This window comes from Canis lupus, chromosome 13 (assembly GCF_011100685.1).
Source record: "Canis lupus familiaris isolate Mischka breed German Shepherd chromosome 13, alternate assembly UU_Cfam_GSD_1.0, whole genome shotgun sequence".
Classification (NCBI taxonomy): Eukaryota; Metazoa; Chordata; class Mammalia; order Carnivora; family Canidae; genus Canis; species Canis lupus.
The window spans coordinates 52,785,458-52,807,244 of record NC_049234.1 but is presented as its reverse complement, the minus strand read 5'-3'; positions in this window follow the sequence as shown (position 1 = coordinate 52,807,244).

The following is a 21,787-nucleotide window of genomic DNA, read 5'->3' as shown; positions in this document are numbered from 1 at the left end:
AAAATTAAAACTTTTGGTTTGTTAAAGATCCTTGTAAGAAGAGATGATATTTGCAAGACACATAAATGATGATGCACTGGTGTTCAAAACATAGAAATTTAAATTCAATAAGAAAACAACTCAACTTAAAAACTGGCAAAAGATCTGAATAAACAATTTGCCAAAGAATATACAGAAAGGAAAAATAAGCATATGTCATTTTGTCATTAGGAAATGCAAATTAACATCACAGTGTAATAGCACATATACCTTTAGAATGGCTAGAATTCAAAAAGGCCCTGACCATACCGGTTGAAGAGGCAAAGTAACAGGAAACTTTACTCATTACTGGTGGGAGTGCAAATTGGTCTAGTCATTCTGGAGGATATTTTGGCAGTTTCTTACAAAGAGAACACAGTCTTACGATTTGACCCAGCAATTACACACCTAATTTCTTCTTTATTTGAAAATTTGTATCCACAGAAAAACCTTCCCATGAATGTTTATAGCAGATTTATTCAAAACTGCCCAAATTGGAAGCAACCAAGAGGTCCTTTAATAGGTGCACGAGTAAAGAAACCATGGTATATCCATAAAACAGAATAGGATTCAGTGATAGCGATAAGCTAGCAATACACGCATACAGCATACACACACACACACGCACACACACACACACTGTTGAATCTTAAATGCATATTTCTGAGTGAAAGTGACTAGTCTAAAAAGGCTGCATATGGTATGATTCAAAATAGATGATATTCTGGAAAAGACAAAACTATGTATATATTTTAAAATATCAGTAGTTTTCAGGGGCTGAGGGAAGTGGGGAGGAGGGATGAATAGTGAAGCCCAGGGAATTTGCAAAGATGGTGAAACTATCCTATTGGACCCTGTATTGACAGATACACAAAATTATGAATAAAACTTTACAGCACATACAGAGAATCTTGATTTATGCAAGGAAAAGTATCATTTAGAAGACTGGGGGATCCCAGGCGAAAGTGCAGAATGTGACAGCACAATCTAACTGGAGTAGAAATGTGTGATATAAACCCACTGGAGGGTAGGAGGTAAAGGTACTGACCTAGGTAACCGTGCAAATGAGTTGAAGCCCTTTTTAACTTGGACTATTTTGTCAGCAATGTTTATAAGAAAACAGCCTTGGAAAATAGGGACACTGTCTTCCCAGGAGGCATAGAGTAGGTGTGTATACTATGCAGTATAATAAATATAGTTTCTCTCTCCGGGACAAAATGCAAGCAGTTCTACTGCCTAAAAAGAATCTGGTTTCCTAAGCTTGCTGTTCTTCTCCTGTAACACAATCCTCAGTTAATAGTCACTTCCTGTCCCCCTTCACATTACCCTGTGAGAAATGCGACTATGGCTACTGTTATTGCTATGAGACAGTCTGCCCTTTGTCTCTAATAGAAGAGATGTCGTCTGTATTCTAACAGCATCCATCAAATGCGGCAAACTAGTCAAAGACAGAAAGTAGGGTGATGTATCAGACACTTCACAGTCCTTTATGTACATACCTAGACAAATATGGTTATCAGCTTAGCTACCTTGAATTTATTTCAGTAACTTAGAGAGTTGGAAAGTTCTTTGGTGCAAAAAAACTGAAGCACATGTTATGGGTCTCTTCCACTAGTTTTTGTGAGTCAAGTATATTCCTTAATGTCCAACTAGTATTATTAAGAACTACAGTAGTTAATGAGTAAATGACCATTGGTTGATTAGACTCTATAGAGTATACTAGGGTTTTTTTTTTCCCCTAACAATCACCACAAACTGGTTATAACAGCACACATTTATAATCTCACGGTTAAATAGATCAGAAGTCTGATGGGCTCCATTCATTTTTATGTACTAGGACCCACAAAGGCAGAAATCAATATACCAGCCAGCCTGAGCTGCTATTTGGAGGCTGTGAGGAAGAATCCACTGTCAGGTCACTCACAGAATTAAATTTCATATTATTATAGGACTAAATCCCTGTTTCTTTCATGATGATTGCCTGGGAATTGCTCTCAGCTTTTCGAGGTGGCTTGCCTTCCCTGGTTTGAGGTTCCCTTTCTCCATCTTCAAAGCTAGCAATGGGTGGTTGAGTCCTCCTCATGGTTTGAGTCTGACGACTCCCTCTGACTCATTTCTCTTGCTGCTTCTTACACCACACCTCTGACAGACTCTGCTGCCTTCCTCTTCTACTTTTAAGGGTCTGTGGAATGACACTGAGCATACCTCAATCATCCAAGATTATCTTCCTATTTAAGGTTGTCAGTTTATTAACTTCCTTAATTCTGATTACAGGGTTTCTCTCTTTCTTCTCTCTCTCTCTCTGCCATGTGACATAACACATTTGCAGGGATAACATAAGAACCAAAATCCTATGTATTTACACTAGGGCACTGAGTATAGGCATCATCATAGACTGAGGATATTCTATGGAAATTTTCTAAACGATTAGTAGTAGAGTCGTGAAAAGTTCAGTTGGGAAATGATTTTTTTTTTTCTGACAGGAAAAGTTGTTAAATGTTAGTATAGGTTATTAAAAGATTATATAATCTCTTCTGGGAACTTCTGAGGTTAGGATCAGACACTTGTCTTCCAAGATAGTTTTGAAGTCAGTTTCCCTAAAAACTAGAAATAGACTGAATTCCCTGTCAAAGTTGCTTACCAGTTAGGCTTTTAGAAGTTAATAAAACTATGCAATAAAAAACTGAATCACTTTTGTTTTAAATAGACTATAAATTCTCTTAATATTCATGTATTCCAGGGAGGTAATTCAGGAAAGATGTTGTTCTGTATCAGATAAAATTTTTTAATCTAGTTTTTGTGTCTAAAGTTAATCTTCAACTTTTATAGTTAGAAAAACATTCGAAATTGAGTATTAAAATATGAAATAAACTTCTATAAAAACAAAGATCAACATCGCTCTCTCTTAGCCTTCAAATATTTTGGTAGGAAAAGATTTAAGTTAATTGTCTACAAAAAGTATAAGACTAGTTGACTAAAGCTAGTTTTATGTGACCTTGACTCTCCTTTTGCAGAGAAGGGTTGAATTTTGTTAAGTTTTTTTTGTTGTTGTTGTTGTTTTAGCTATATAATGTTGCTTCATTAGGACTAATTTCAAAACCTTTTTAAGCAATGTTTTATAAAATTCCCTAATAGGAATCAGCTGGGTTACTCCTTAAAAAATAAAAGTACCTGGGAGAAATTTCAGGCCTCATAATCACACTTAAGAGACAATCTGCAAAACTATCTTTTATCAGGTAACCAGATGATTCTCATCATCTAGAGAGGTTCTAAAAAAAAGTGTCAAAATGAAATTAGCTAGATGAAAATACACGAAGACTTTCTATTGGATATTGAATTTACTCCAGTGGTTCCTTCTATAACATACAACCCAGAAACTGGGCTAGTGTTTGTAATATGGATACACTTTTTTTTTTTTTTTTAAGATTTCACTTATTTATGAGAAAGAGAGAGAAAGGGAGAGAGGGAGAGAGAATGCAAGTGTGTGTCCATGTGCACACAAGTCTGGGAGAAGGACAGAGGGAGAACCAGGCTCCCTGCTGTGTAGGGATCCAGGGCCCTGGTATCATGACCTGAGCTGAAGGCAGACACTTAATGAACTGAGCCACCCAGGTGCTCCTGGATTCATTTTTAAAAATAAAACAACAGGTTAAAATGTATATTAAGAATTCTGCAAAATTTATGGTAAAATAATAGAAAGCTACATTGTTGTCTAGACCCGTGTATACTCTTAACACTCAAATTTTTAAAAGAGCATTTATCTTTGGTTAAATAGCTACTTAACATTTTTTCAAATTACAAAAATATGTCTGCTTGGTAAAGATTAAACTAATTCAGAAGTTTACCCCCTCCCATACCTCCCTTCCTTCCATCTCCTGGGGTAACTAGAGTTAATAAATTGGTCAACTTTCTTTAGAGATTTTTGTTGCATTTACAAGCAAGTATGTACATGTTCAATTGCTTATTTTTCTTCAGTGTAGTGTGGGTTAGAATACCACTGATATTTTTCCAAAATCATTCACCGAATGGAAAAAAATTGAATAGTTTTTTGAGGCAGATATCTTTGTGTTGTCTTGGAATTTAATAAGAATGTTTCTAGCATGTTACTAATACAGTTTAATATTTGTTTTGGATTATTATATGAGAGAACTTCTATCTCTGTAATAACTTCTATTTTAGTCTTAGCATGCTAAGGTTTATAATGAATGATTACTATGTTTATTAATTAGGTTTTTCAAAATTATTTATTTACTCATTTTTGCTTGTGTGATAATACAATGACTAGACTTCCTGATGTATACCTAATTTTGCATTCTTGAATTCCTCATTGATATGTAATATTCTTTTTAACATCCATGAATTTAAATTTGAAATGTTTCATGTAGAGCATTTACATGTACATTGAAAATAAATTTGACCTAAGATTTTGTTTGATTGTTCTTACTCTTCTGTTATTTATTTTTTTAAGCCTTCATTTAAATTCTAGTTGACATACTCTGTAATATGAGTTTCAGGTGTACAAAATAGAGATTCAACACTGCCATACAATACCCAGTGCTCATCACCTGTTCCACCCATTGTTCCACTCATCTTCTCCCTGGTAACAGTTTGTTAAGAGTGTTTCTTGGTTTTCCTCTCTCCCTTTTTGCTGCTGCTGACCCTTCCCCACTTTGTTCATTTGTTTTGTCAATCATGTGGAATTTAGGACACAAAAGATGAAATCTGTTATTTTTTAACCAAAGTTTTAAAAAGGCTTGCAAATTTCCCTCTGGCAATTATTTTTTAAAAACTTTGCACAATAAGGAGAAACTACCAGGATCTTTTAGCAAACATTAAACTAAGGAGCAAACTTACTGGGTTTAAACATGGCTCCCCCATTTCCTAGCTTTAGCATTTCAGGCAACTCATTTAACATTCTGTGCCTTAGTTCCTTCATAGTATTCTTGAAAGAATTCAAAAAGGAATACATATAAAAGGTTCACAACACCCTGACACATAGTAGCACTTCAATTTTCAACAGTTATTATTGCCACTTACTATGGACAAGAACATGTCAATTGATGTCTGTTATCAACATTCTCATTCAAAATCATTCTGAAGATTTTAGCCAATGTATTAGGATGAAGGGAAGAAAATAAAATATAAATACCAAAAAGAGAGACTAAAGAACTAAAGAACTATCCCAACTATTAGAAGATATCCATGCAGTGATTAGTTTCATGGTAAATGTGAGGACAAAATGACTCATGTCTAAAGTAATCGGTTGAAAAAAAATTATAAAAAAGAAAATCTTTCACTGAAGAAATAAATATTTTTCATTTCTAAATACAAGTATAAGAAATGTGCAAGATCTATGTGATAAAAAATATTGATACATAAAATACCTAAATAATTAAAAAATACTATTTGCACATGAAATGATTAAATAAAGAGATAACTTCTGTCAAAATTGTTATGTACAGTTAGTACAATTTGAATCAGATTCCCAACTTGAAGTCATAACAGATTGTTTATCAATTTCACTTATTAGAATAGAGGAGCAAACTAATTTAACCAGAGCAGAAAGAACATGTCTAAGATCAATGGTTGTATATGAGATTGTGTGCCTTTGAATCAACGAATATTGTAGAGATTTGTGGATCTGCAAAAAAGCTCTAATATTACATTAGATAGCGCTGAATAATCATTATCAACTCTTTGAGCATAACATTGACAAGTTTAGAATCTCCACCATAAGAAATTAAACATTTAATGATTAATTAAATATGGAGTAAAGTAAAAAAATATGGAGTTAAAATCTTGAAGATTAAAGGCCTACATGTCAGTCAGACTTCAGACACACTACACTAGAGTAATCTGGGTTATAAATTCACAGGGGTTATCCTTGAGACTTCATGAGGGTGCAGAAACCTGCCTTCCTAACTAGTCCTCCTGTTGTTTCCAATGAGGATAATTGTGAATTTCTAATCTTAGCTCCCAAAGGTCATCATTTATGAGAATTACCTGAAGAATTGGGAAAAAAAAACCAGATTTCCAGGCTTGAAAATTCTGTCTCCCTTGAGATTCTGTTTCAATAGATCTAAGCAGGGAGCTAGGACTCAAAATTTTAAAATAAGCATTTTAAGTTGAAGCACTAAAGTCTAAGACAAACATAGCTTTAAGTTATCGTTTGGCCAATAGTAATTTTAATTGTAAATGTTATCTCCAGGCAAAATATGATTACCATGTGTAGATAGAATTATCTCAGGGAAAGATTCCAGGTGTTTTTAGGAGGCAATTCTGAGTCTAAGATTATTAGGAACAGGTGGTTTTATATAGATTGGCTTAAAGTGCATTGTTTGGAGAGGATTTTTAGTATTTGATAATTAATTAAGGTCACTAGTGAGAGAGTGGAGTCAACATGACTATTGGTAATGGAATCTGAAGAATAACCAAGTTTGGAGAGATTAAGATATATTTGTATTATCTTTATAAACTTTACTGGGTAATAACATAGGTGGGTCTAAAGTTCCCAGAACATATAAGGCTGTCTTTAAAAGAATAATAAAAAAAAAAACATTTGAAATACTTGATAGGAAAAATTAATGAAGAAACAAACTTAAAATAGAGTTTTTGAAAATGTAAACATTTCAAGAAGAAGCATACACTACAAATGTATTGAAAGAATGAAAATGTAAGTATTTAAAATTATTAAAGTCATAGTGCCTTAATTCCTCAAGGAAAAGCTAAATGTAGCAGCCCGTACTGTAATAATTTTTCTTACACATTCACAATGAATATGCTCATTGTACCAATCCTCCATTTGTAACACAAACCTTCATAATCTTTAACTGAACTATTCATCAATTTTAAGTGTTATTTCTTCCTCAATAACTATATTTGCAATACAAATATAGGGTGCAAACACTAGAATAACTAGTATTTAGCCCCAAATAGGTATTCAGTTACAAATCACATAAATCCAATATCAATCAATTTTAGCCCTTTGAAATACCCTTTTATAGCTACCACCTTTACCTTGGACCACTTTTCGTTTTTGTTCAAAAAAGATTTTTAGTACGTAGGAAATCATTCTATGAAATATGTGTGCTCCAAAAGAGCTCTCTAGGATTCTCATTTTATAAATTGAATATTTTAAGTGAATAGAATGCTTAAAGAAATTCCCCAATGAATCTAGCTATAGCTGAGTTTTATAATCCACTCCTTTTTATCTTTTTTTTTTAAAGCTCTACTTTTCAAATTGGAGTTTTCTTATATCATTGATTCACAAAAGCATAAAGTCAGATCTCTTAGTCAAATCTCTAATACAATAAAAAAATTGTGTAAGTCATATCACCAAGAGATATCAAGTATATTGTACGTCACTGTGGAAGTATACTTCATATAAAATGATTGACTTATTTTTCATTATTGCCAATTATTTTTTGCTTAACCTTAATAAATATACTTAAAATTTAGCCATTGCTTTGCGATATAGTGTATCTTTAGTTTTTATGCCACCTGTTTTATTAAAACCCCTGAATATTTCATGACTATCTCCTTTAAAGCACAAGAAGACTATTAAATTAAACCTATTTAATGATATCTTAGACTCACCCATTTTCCACCAAAAACAAAACCAGTTACCTTCAATATTTATCCTATCCTGACCAGGTCATCAATGAGAATTAGACCTAATGGCATTGGGGGCTTTTCTTCTTAACTTAGTGTTAAGTCTAGACTCTGCAAAAGTGTGTAGGCACATTCTCCATACAAAACTCTTAACCATGGGAAATGAATAATCTCTTTGAACCACCTTCTATTATACACTATGGATTTTAATCTGAATTCTCTCTGAAAATGGATCTTGGCCCTAATGGCCTAATTTCCTCTGAAGATAGACCCTGCTTATACTAAATGTTAGCCATTTCTTTTTTTGTGTGTCTACAACATCAGCAAAGTCACCCACTCCATTAAATCTCTTTAATGCCAAACATGTCAAACAAGTTCAAGTTCACTATATTTCAGACAATATCATGTTGGGTTACCAATCATTCCTCAAGGAAAAAAGAGACACCCCTACAAATATTAATCATTCTTAAATTACCTACCACCTAGATTGAACTATAATTCTGTTTATTTATGTTATGTTCTGGCCTCATAATATCAGCATGTTTTAATACTGTTGGTATAACTCAAAATCTTGATTAATGACTTCCTTCTTCAATAAAATTCTCTGTAGGAAATACTAATTAATCTTATTTCATCATCTTATTAATAAGCCATTATTATTCATCTTTTGTAGTTGAGCTCATTGCTTAACTAGGATTTTTTTTAAATACTTGCTTCTCATTAATTGTCTATCCAGTTTCAGACATATGAAATCTAATCCAATTGCTACCTTTCCTTTCCGTCGAGAAAGTCCTTCAATCACTGATTCTGAGTAAAACTGGAAAATAAAACTCATTCATTTTCTACGATTAACATAAAACAATAGCAACAATTCTGTACCAGTAATTAACAATTTTATTTCTTAGTGTATAAGTAATTCACCTCACCAGCTATTAAATGATGAAAATTAGCAATGAAATATTTTTGTCCCAAACTATAGCCTTTTCCTTATGTTGGAACATTTAATTAAACTGATCGTATATTGAAAAAAAAATTAAACATTTCCAGACGTAAGCAAAAATGAGTTCACTAAACTTAGAACTCATGCTTACAAAGAATAGAGACAAAGTTAATAATCAAAACTATTGATATGTTTTAGCAGTCTGGCTTAGTTAATCCTTCATTCATATTGAATTTGTGTAAACATGTTCTGTGATCACAGTGTTCAGTATAGATTGATTGGAATTGTGCAAACACCCTTTGCTGCTTTCTTGTCTAGTATTTCTTACACTTTTTAAAAAATATTTTGTTGTCCTGAGTTCATTTTTAAGTTACTTAATGAGTTTTACATAATAAATACCAGATGTGTACTTTCTTTAGTGGAATATTGATTTTTTTGAAAAGTTGGATTTATAAATGTTCTGTACCCAGTTGCAATAGATCTTATACTTTTAAATCACACGTATACAATTCTACAAGGTTTAAATAACTGAAGAAACATTGCTGTTCCCACTGAAAGAGTCTTTCATTAAAAGTGAAATTAAGTTACCACAGATTTAGATGGGTATGGGAATGACATTTTACCACTTAATTATAACCTCTTATCCATCACTTCCATCTCTATGTAAGTCTTATGAGACACTGCTTTGATTTTGGAAGTTCATGGGTTTTTTAAAGATTTTTATTTATTTGAGAAAGAGAGAGAAAGTGAGAGAGAGAGAGAGAGAGAACGAGTGCATGAGAGCAGGAGTGGGGGGAGGACAGAGGAAGAAGCAGATTCCTCACTGAGTGACAGCCCCATGGAGGGCTGGGTCCCAGGACCCTGAGATCATGTTCTGAGCTGAAAGCAGACACCTAACCCACTGAGCCACCCATGCACCCTTGCACCCTGATTTTGTAGGTTTTTTTATATATAATTAAAAGAGTCCAAAAAATAGAAATGCAGATTTTCCTACCTGTTCTTCATGATATAGAGTAAGATAAATTGTTTACCTAGATATCCAAATCACTACATCTGTAAGTTTGTAGGGATTGGCTGTTGTTTGATACCTATTTGCCTTTAGGCATTTATTTGAATGTCAGGCTCAAATAATTGAAATAATCATGCTGCTCAGGTTAGCGCACACTTTTAGTTTCATTAGTTTATTCATGGGCCCTATCTTGTTTAATTATCAAAATATCCTGATCCTTAACACTTCTTATAACCTCAAATGCTATCACTTCAGTTGGAACCATCATCATTTTTGACATGAGTTGATGTGTTAGAGAGTCTCCCTTAGGGCACTGCACTGGTCATGATCTCTGACTGCAGTGTTCTCCTGCATGTGCTCATGAATAAATCCTCCAGTTTCTTTAACACTTAGCTCAGATATCTAGCTCTCAGTATCTAAAATGTAACCCTATAACCCAACCCTGCCAAAACCCTTGAAACCTTTGATTTTCCTCTAGTTTTTAATATCATGACACTTTTAACTTCCTGTATAACTTATTCATATTGTTTTCTGTTTATTATCTGTTGCTTGTCAGCCAATATTGTTTTCTATTTTTTTCCAGTTATATTGAAGTGCTAGAATAGGGTCTGAGCTATAAAAGAATAAATGAATGAAGGTTTCATCTTATGCTAGACTTGTATCTTACCAAGACTTATGAGAGCAATTAATATTTGTGTTCTACAGACGGATATATCAGCATGGAAAGATCAATGCAGTGGACAAATATGATGAGGTTCCACTGTGAAATCTTTTTGTGCTATCCCACTCCATGGTGAATAAACTTTCCGTATGTTTCAAGTCCTTACTTATTCTTTCTACCTCTTTGTCTTATATAATGCCTGGCCCTTATCCAATTACACTGTTTTACCTGTAGCTTTTTCAGATGGAAGTTGCTTCTGCTGCCATAACTCCACAAAATGTCCCATTATAATTACCCATCATTCCGGTCAGATTCTGACATAGGGTCAGATATGAGATCAGACCCTCCTCATTGCATGTTGCATCTTCCAGACCATTGCTTTTCTAAGAAAAAGAAAATTCCAGCTCCTCTAAGGTGTACACCTTTATTGAAGTCATACTTATGTGGCATATTGTATGTGCCAAACATTATGACCAGAATTGCACATACAATGTAGCTAATGAAATCAATATATGCCATACTCCATTCTTCCTATTTACATTTCTTAAGTTCCCAGTTATTTGCCATCATTCTTTGAAGTTTTATTTTTTCCTATAACTTTCCACTGTTCTAAGTGACCTTCAAAACCACACACAAATTACTGAATATCCAAATTCTGACTTTCCTCATCTGTTTCTCTTCATCCATCTTTTCCTCTGCTCTACTCTAAATACCATTCCCGGTCAACCCTAGATATTTCTCATCACATGAAGTTATTCCATATCTAATATCCTTTCTCCAGATCCACTAAGAGATTACTTTCTCCTGACCTTCAGGTGCTAGTTCAGACTTCTATACTTCTTCTGGAATATCTTCCAGACATCTGTTCCAATACCCCTCCCCATTTTACTAAATTATGACATTTATCCCATTATGTGTGATTATTTAATATGTTTTCATCTGCTTCACCAAAAAGGCATCATTCAGTGTCTCCCTATTAGAACTTTGCTGCTTTTAAATTCCACCTAGCAAATTTCTTTATTTTAACTAATCTATAGTTAATTTTCTTAACATACCCATTATTTGTATCCCATCTCAATTCCACATATTTTCATATGTTATCAAGTCCCCTTCCTACAAATAGGTAACTGGGAGCTGCTGAAGAAAGTATAATAATAATAATAATAATAATAATAATAATAATAATAAATAGTAATAGAATGTTTACCTTGTACCATTTGCTATTTTAAGTGCTAACATATACCAACTTCATTATCCTCACATCCATATAATGTACTCTCATAATCCATGTTTTAAAATATGAATAAATAGAGATAAGAAGAATTTAAGTAATTTGACCAAAATTACATGGCCATTTGTTGGTACAACCAGATTAAAATCCAGCAGCCTAGTTCCATTGTCTGCTCTTTTTTTTTTTTTAATTTTTTTTAATTTTTTTTAATTATTTATTTATTTATTTATTTATTTATTTATTTATTTATGATAGTTACAGAGAGAGAAAGAGAGAGAGGCAGAGACATAGGCAGAGGGAGAAGCAGGCTCCATGCACCGGGAGCCCGATGTGGGATTCGATCCTGGGTCTCCAGGATCGCGCCCTGGGCCAAAGGCAGGCGCCAAACCGCTGCGCCACCCAGGGATCCCCATTGTCTGCTCTGAACAACCCTACCTCTTCCTAGTAAGAAAAAAAAAATCACACACTCAGATGACTATAGATAACTGTAATTTTTATCATCTCTTATTTAAACTGGTTTTTCCCACTGCCAGGTAGTCCATCTCTTTTAAAAAAAAAAAAATGGAATTTGATATGAAAAAGCCAAATGAAAATTTGCTTCTCTACCAATAGCTCCATAAAATGGAGTACTATCCAACAATAAAGAAGAAAAAATATTAATGCAAGATATTGCATGAATAAACCTCAAAACCGGGTATGCCTGAGTGGCTCAATGGTAGCTTTATCCTTAACTTTTTGAGAACTTACCAAACTATTTTCCAATATCGCTGCTAGATTTTCCCATCCAACAGGAACATATGAAGCTTCTTGTTTCTTCATATCCTTGTCAACACTCATCATTGTTTTTTTTTTTTTTTTTATTATAGCCATCCTAGAGGGTGTGAAGTAGAGTAGTCTCTCCTCATGGTTTTGATTTGCATTTGCTTAATGATTAATGATGTTGAATATTATTTAACATGTTAATTAGAGATTTGTATATCTTCTTTTGTGAAATATCTGTTAATATTTTTGCCCAATTTTTATTGAGCTATTATCTTCTTGAGTTGTAACCATTTTTTTAATATATATTCTGGATACAAATCTTTTACTGGATATCTGCTCCCAGTCTGTTGCTTATCCTTAGTAATTATTTTGAACTTTTCTATGATACTCAGATCGTTAATCCTACCATCTACCTTATCTTCCCATCATGCTGAGAAAAATTAGTTTCCATTTTTCCAAAGAATATACATGTCATCAAACTAAGTGCACTCACTTAGCTTAACGCCAATGTACTGACACACATAATTGCATTTTCATCCATGGTATCCAAGTTCTTCCTGTTATATGGTGTTGATTCTTCTCCTCAGTTTTCAGTTTATGCTCTGGATCTTATCCTTTCCTGCTATCTCTGCTACCTAAATCTATGTACTGTTTCCCTCTCATCTCCTGTTCTTTGAAGTCTTCTGACCCATCTAACTTCTTCCCATTAGAGTTCAAATATGCTTAATTCTCTCCTATGTTTAATTTTTTAAAACTAAACTCCCTCGGTTCCACATCTTCCTGAAAACAAAGCTCATTTTTTCTTTTTATAATAAGTCCTTTCATTATTTTTTATACTCCCATTCCCAATTATTCAGCTTTCATGGTCTCTTCAACCTCATGCTGCTAGTTCTACTATAACAGTGAACTGTCTCTCAACCATAATTATAAACTCTTTATTAAAAAATACATGATTTTATTTTCATTTTATTTGGCCTTTATCAATATGTGATAATATTGAATTATCTCACTTCTTTTAGTTTCTGGGATATTACATGTTTCTAATTTTCCCCTTCCCCCTCTGCCCTACTACTTCTCTATAAACTTCTTTTCAAGCTCACCACATAAAATTGGTATTGTTTATAATATTTTCCCTTTCTTCTGGGTTTACACACTCTTTACTTATATAATTTCAGTTATATATATTCTGAAATCTATCAAATTTGTATTTTTAGTATAAAGCTCTCTATTAAACTCTAGTAAACTTTACAATCAGCTACCCATTTCTATTTGGATGACATTTAATCACCACAAATTTATCATTTCTCCAAAACAAAACTCATCATCTACACTCAGAAATGTCCTCCTTTTCCTATACCAGACATGGATGACCTCACCATCCATATAACAATGGATAACATCATAATCCATATTTTGCCTTCAGTAGAACTTGGGTATCAGAGTCTTGTAGCAATTTAATCACTCCAATATAAATGGGTAGCTGGTAAAAGGTATCTTGGTAAAAAAGAATGCAATTACAAATAAGCAAATGAAAATAAAAGAAAATAACTCCATTGGCAATCAAGATGCTAATTAAAATAAGATGTTATTTATTCTCTATTAATTGGTAAATTTTTAAAAGAATTTTAAAGCAATATTGTTACTGCTTGAGAAATATATATCTCCTTATGATATTAATAGTAGTACAAATGGTCATCCTGTCTAGGGGACTATTTTGCAAAGTGTTTTTTGATCCATGCCTTTCATATTTGTACATGAGGCTAAAACTATCAATGTGAATAAAATATTTCTATTACAACTGTTGTAGGAAAAGACGTTAGGGTTTGAAGCTAATAGCCAAGAAAGAATTCTTGAGATGTCTTTTGTGTAAAAAGATGATTTTATTAAAGCACAAACACAGGACCTGTGGGCAGAAAGAGCTGTGCGGGAGTCATGAGGAGTGGCCCATTATATACTTTCAAGTTGGGAAGGGGTTAAGGAGAGTGTAAGTCTCTAAGGAATTTTGGAAGCAAGGTTTTCAAGACCTTGAGGGGGCTAGCTGTTATTGGAAAAAGGTCATTTGTTATTGTCTAATAAAACCTGCATCATAAGACCCTTTCGACCCTTTAGATTGGTGGGTCAAATGCTTCGGGAATGATTGCCAACAGGTAACTTAGGGATGGGGCAGTGGGTGCAGGTAGAAATGAAGGTAGTTTCCAAAGGAATTTTTATATGTTAAAGTAGACTTACAGGGCCCAGGATGTTGGGCTAAGGTCACTTTTTCCCCTAACAAAGTATTAACATCTGGGTGCCAAGTTTCTAGAGGAATGTCACTCTGCCTGTTTCAAGGACTTGTTAATGGGCTCTAATTAGTAAGGCAATTTAATCATTTTTCTTCTGCCTTAGTTTCTCACATCAATAAAGACACTTATTAAACAAACATTAAATTAGACCTACTCTAAGGGGAAGAATGTGTAGTTAATATTTACCAAAGATAGCTTAAAATGTTCATGCAGGGCACCTGAGGGCTCAGTCAGTTGAGCAACTGCCTTCAGCCCTGTTCATGACGCCACAGTCAGGATCCCCTTGCTCAGCAGGGAGTCTGCTTCTTCCTCTATCCTTCTCCCATTGCTTGTGTGCTCTCTATGTCACACTCTCTCCCCCACTCAAATAAATAAATAAATAAATAAATAAATAAATAAATAAATAAATCTTTTTAAAATGTTCATGCCTTTACTAAGTCAGCATATTAAAAATCTAACATAATTACCTTTTTGGTGATATTGGATACTTGAACATTGTTCAACATGAAAACACAATACTACATTTTTAGAAAAATGTACTAGTCCAAATCCCCCCCAAATCCAAATGGTGTATACAAATGGAATAACTAAAAAGAATTTGAAGGTGACTATTTACAAAAACATGGGGATGGTGAAGAAAAACAGGGAACTGTGAAGCCTCCAGGCAACCCCTCCCCCCCAAAGGGAGGCATGTCATCAGCTGTAGTATTTAGGGGGTTAAGAGGTTAGAGAGGTTACCAGAAGCTGAAGACAGTGTTCCAGACAAACAGAGCAACACGACAGGAGCTGGACCTTCAGCTGGGAACACAGTCATAGTCAATTTTGTAGCCAGACAAGAAAGGAGCCAGAAAGGATTGGTCATCTTCATTGTCACCTATCCACTAGTTTCCTTTCCAATAGTCCTGAACCCAGGGGAAGACCAAGGGCAATAGAGCCTGTAGACTCAGTCCATGAGCTTCAGTCTCTTCAGGCACAGAACAGGATAGATAAAGGTTGAGACTGATTTTGGAGATAAAGGGACAGTTTGATGACATAAATATTTTTAAAAAGTCAAACATAAGTAAATTTATTTTTAATTTAATATTGAATTTTTAGAACAAATTTGATGGAAAATGCTATTGGGTGCTAAAAGACATTAATTTTCCTGTACATGAGTAAAATTTTCTTGTAAGGAAGTTTTTTGCTAACTACCAAACAAAAAGTTTTAACAGTAAAGTTTCTGCCATATTGTGGCAGAGATTATAAATCCAATGTGATAATACTTGATTGCTTGATAATTAGTCAATATATTTTATTGTTTCCCACTTACATGGAAATGTAGACCTATTTTAGTTGATTAAATTATGACTTTTTAAAAAATTTTACTCTCAGGAAATTAATAGGGAATCCAAATAAATTATTATGTGAGATCTGTCTTATGTTTTTATTACTTTCTCCTCTTTCCCCTACCAACCCTTCTAATTCCAAGTATATATTGCAGCTATGAAACAAGGTAAAAATGTCAGGATGCTAGGTGAAAATATTGCATATTTGTTATAGATAGCCCTAATAAGGAAATAATTGCAGTGCTTTATTTGTTTTTATGCTGATATTAGATATTATGTAGATCTAGAAATTTCTTTAGTAGCTGTGTGATAAGCAGCCACAATTCAGCTGTGACAAAAAAAAAAAAAAAAAAAAAAACACAAATTTCAATACCAGGATAATAAGCATGGAATATTTAATCTATTATAATCTTTCATCTATTTCCATGATGCCACAATAATACAATCAAGCTGATTACAATAGCCTGTTTAAATTGAATTTTGTATCTTGTTATTGACATATTCAATTATAAGTGTTATCTTTGCTCAATGTCAAGGTTCAAATACTTTATTAGAAAAGGAGATGATAAGGTTTCTGGGAATACTACCAAAATAGTGTACATATTTATTACTGAATAGCTTATCAAACATGGAAGGATTTAGTACAATTACAAATTTGACCCAAGATAATTCATATTGACTTTAAATCACAGAAATTCTCATCCATCAGAGACTAGAGAAGAAAACAAAAGGAAGCAAAAATCAAGTTTTGACAAGAAATTATGAGTTCAATCTTCAGTAGAATTTTATTGAGTGCCTGCTTTCTGAAATAACTGAAGTAGATATTATAAAGTAATGCAGTTAAAAAAATAAAGACACTTTCCGGAAGAACTGAAAATATACAGAAAATACACAATTATGGGTGCTATATGAAACTAATTAAAATAATGTATTCAGAAATGATATAATGCCTATTAAAATATCTATTAATATCTTTCCTTTCTTTTTTGCTTTTCTACCACCTTTCTGATATTTACTCAGTCTCTCTACTATTCACAAGCACCAAATTAATATTCACAATTATGCTTTATTTCTTCTCAAAATTGTAGATAACATCCACTCGTTTAGGGTATTAAACCAGCTGCAATTGAATATTGCAGATTTAATTTAGTGCTCTCTCGAAAATTAGCTTATTCAGCCATGTCGGTCTATTATATGCGTATAAAATTCACTTTATGCATCCTCTTCCTTGGTAGTCTATGAGGAGGTACTTAGCAATAAATGAAGGTCAGTGTTGGTATATTACAGATTTAGACAGCTGTAATGCATATTATACTATGATAGCCAGTGAAATATGTATTTTAGTTTATTCACTTGAATTAATATGTTACTGAAAAGGCTCAATACCATAAAAATATTACATAAATTAACCAATACGAAATCATTGTTGGTTCTTTCAATATCTCCAGACAAAGACCAAGTAACTTCTGTTGGCAAACAGAATTCATATTAATTTCACCAAAAGTTATAGCAGACCACTGGGATTAGAGAATATTCAGGAAGCTGTAAGAGGAGTTTGTCATAGAACTTGGGCGTGTGTTCTTTTGCAGGGAGGCTTTTGCATATTATTCTTGCTTTTCTTGTTCATATGAAATTGTCTTTGATATTATCTCATGATAAAAAATAATATATATTTGTATTTCCTCCATAAAGCCTACTTTTGTTGACTGATATTAAACAATCAACAGGTCAACAGATATTTGCTGAGGTCAGTACTGAGTTCTGATTCAATAGTTCCTTGATTTATTTTGAAGGGAGACACATTTCAGATTATGCAAATAAAATTGAAGCCAGTATATGAAAATCATATTATAGTTATATTAAAAATTAAGATTTCTACTTGTAAATATTTATTTCAATCAATGCAGCTATTATCATAAAATACCAACAATGGAAAAAAATGGAAAGTACTATTTTGTTGTCACTATTCTTTACAATCTATTTCCCATTTATAGGCTTTCATGAAGACACTCATGGAATGATGAATTTTATTAAAATACAAATCATCAAGGAAACTAAAATTTATAAGCTGGTTGTATCAGTATTGCTTTCATTGGAAATAACAGAAAATTATAATGTAGTTTAAACAATAATGGATTTGTTGACCTCAATAATAAGAAGTTCAAAAGAAGCAGGCCAGGGTCTATGCAGCAGTCCAGTGATGTCATAAATGACCCCTGCTCCTTCTCTCATTTTGCCCTTGCATTCCTGGTGTGTGATTTGTTTCAACATGGCTACTTTCATGTCTAGGCTTCTGCCTATGTTCCAAGAAAGATGAAAGTGCAAGGCTCCAAACCATCACCTCTTTAAGTTTTGGCTTTTTATTAAAAGAAATGGGGGGAAAAGGACAATGATCCACAAGCACTTCTGCTTATATCCAATTGGCCAGAACTCTGGCACCTGGCCACCTGTAACTGCCAGCCAATCTAAAAATCGTGAATATTTTATCATTCTTATCTTTATGGTAAAGGAGGTCAAGAGAAAGAGGAGGTTGTCAACGATGTTTAGGAGATATTCTATAGTGGCTACAAAACTTAAAATATGTACAGAAAAAATATGTACAGATACAAAAAAGACACATACACATACACATTTTAATTATATATATGTTAGCTTATAATGCTGAAAATTTTCTTGATGATTTGTATTTTATTTATTTTTTAAAGATTTATCCATTTGTTCATGAAAGAGAGAGAGAGGCAGAGACACAGGCAGAGGGAGAAGCAGGCTTTTCACAGGAGCCCAATGTGAGACTTGATCTGGGATCCCGGGATCACGAACCTGAGCCAAAGGCAGCCGCCCAACCGCTGAACTACCCAGGCATCCTGATGATTTGTATTTTAATAAAAAATACTTATGATTGTCTTTTTGAAATCCTATGAATATGAGATATAATTACATACAATTATTTTATATATATTTAAAGCTATATTTATATATCATGTATGTGTATACAGGAAAATACATGCAAATAAAAATCCATTATGCATTGAAATAAGTTACTTAAATATTAAAGAATATATCTTTAAAAATTAATGATGACATCATTCTTTTCATATCAAAGTAGAGAAAAATGCAACTATAATATTCCTAAGCAATGCTTAAAGACTCAGTGTGTAAAATCTAGAAGATGGCATTTTTTAAAAAAGATTTTATTTATTCATGAGGGACACAGAGACATAGGCAGAGGGAGAAGCAGGCTCCCTGTGGGGAACCTGATGTAGGAATCGATCCCAGGATGCCAGGATCATGACCTGAGCCAAAGGCAGACACTCAACCACTGAGCCACCCAGGCATTCCTAGGAGATGGCATTTTAAAATGAAGTAAGTGACACTCATAAAGAGGTAGGTAAGGTTTAAAGTTACATTTAAATTTAAAACCTGAGAGAATAATTGCAAAATTGGATTTCCAAAAGAAGATTAAATGCAGTTCCATTTACCTTGTTCCACAGTGTATTTCCCTGGGCTCTATTTTTTCTGTATTTTGATAACTCATCTAGAAGTAGGAAAGATTAAACCAGACTCCTTATTGGTAAAAATAGCAGATGTGTGTTGTTGATTATTCATTTTCCACTATGGCAATGATCAAATATCTTTTCTCTGGTCCCAGGTCAGACTTTGTGTGCACAGTCTTATATTGCCTACCAAAAATTTACCTATTGCACTCTGATGGGTCTGCCTCACGTATATTAATTCTTCCCTATTTCCTACTTAGTTTGTAAGTAGTTACACTCTTGTATGGATTTGAAGAGATGACTGTGCTGTAAGAGGAAAATGAAATTTTATTGGCCATCCCTCGCAACCTCCAAAAACCATTCACAAAGAAATAAATTGCTATGCATGTTCTGACTGGTAGAAAGATGAGGTTTTGTGAAGATTAGAATGTTTTAATTTAATCTAGCTTCATCTGTTTTGTATGTATTGTGGAATTTTCTCATATTCTGTCCTTATGTTGCCTGTCTTACTTGAATTTTATTGGTGTTAAATATTTTTTTCATTTCCTCATTTCCACTTCCATTTTTTAAAATTGGGAATTAAGAGAAACTGATAGGAAATAAAAGTTCTAGTGTATACTTTAAAAAGGAGAATCATGACAGTTGACTAGCTAATGGAAAAATTAATGTGAAAGGAAACAAGATATTTATTTATTAATAAATTTATTAAAATCAAGAAAATTTTGAAAATGCAATTAAAAATAGATTCATGGATATTAAACAAGGAAATAAATAGGCCCAAATATATTTCAAATGGGAAGCGAGAGTTTAGAATAAGATTATAAAGTATTCGGTCTTCTTCATAGCTAATAGCTAGATTGACTATGGGTATTTTCAAATAATTTCTAGTAAGTTTGTTTTGAAAATTGCTATTGTTAAAGGGTACTATCTTTGAATTTACTAGCCTTTCCCTGACCTGCAAAAACTGAATATTGACTTTTAAGTCACCATGAACAATATAATGAGCCAAGATCTTCTAGATTTTTTTGATTATTTCAATACTTTACAAAACAAGTCAGAAACAAAGAAAGCAATAAAATAGAGGGAAAGAGGAAAATGTTACTAAAAGATCATTTATCTAGTTCACATTATAACTCATAAAGTTGAAATAATAAATTCTTTGTGAATTCCTAGGCTTCTCAATGTCCCATTAAATAAACGTCTTTGAGGATAAATTTTAAGATATTAATTTATTTGGAAGCACCAAAAAATTGTTTAAATATATTTTGGCAAATGCTTGCTCAAATTGCCGCTGCTAAAAAATGTCTAAAACAGAGACAAATTTTAGAGAACGTTTAATAGTACACAAAAGCAGTTACATCAATAAAATAAGACTTTATTTATTGGTTTAAAAGATATTAAAATACCTTGACTTGTAGTAAGAGGTACATATGACAATCATACACACATGTACATATGCATATTAATCGGGATATAGAGTATGATGTGATTCAGATTAGCAAAACTTCTAAACCAAAGGCACTAGATGAGGCAACTTGTTATAAAAACGATTTTCACTCTTCGAAACTTCTAATGAAAAGAGACTGAGATAAAAATAACAGATGAAACTCCTTTGCTATATTTAGTCATGCACTTTGGATACTTTTTCCATGTCATTTTTGGCAGTGATGGAGAATGCTAATAGGAAAAAAAAAAAAATAAGACAACACCAATTATTTTGAGGGCATGCAGTTAGGTATACAGCAACTAACCTGAAGCTTTGTGGATTCCAGATGGGACAAGTAATCAGATTACTTGTGGGTGTTTTAATGGTACCCAGAGGGTATCATAAAATCACTTACCATATGTTTAATATCCATACAGCTCTGTTTCTTTGAACTGCTACTTTAATCTTCCTTTTTATTTACTTTTTATTACCATACACTTAAATTGATGTCTTATCTACCGATAAACTTACAGGCAGTATGTGAACACTCATGCACGTGTCTTATCTCTCATTTTCCTGTATTTCCTACTTATTTCATTGATATTTTAGTTGTCTGCCCTATAATGTGACTGTCATTCAGGTTTTTATATCTGAAGTTTCCATTCTCATGTCTGTTTGCTGAATTTACTTCAGATTGGGGTGATTAGGAATATAAAGGACAGAAATCAAATTGTCATGGGTTGAAAAAAAAATAGAAGGTATAGAAATAGCAAGTAAGCATAGATTGTCTATTGATAAGTCGGAATATTTTAAGTGGCTCTAAGTCACATTTAATAGGTTTCATGTATGCCTAAGTGCTAGGCTAGCCTACATCATAATGGTCTGAGATAATTCATGGATTATTTGGTTGTTGGTAAGGTGATTTTAATAGTGTTACATTTTTTTTCTTTCTGATAAATTGGGTATTTTTTTTCAAATCCAGCTCTAAGACGGAAAGGACCATCAACCATAAAAAATTCTGCTAGGGG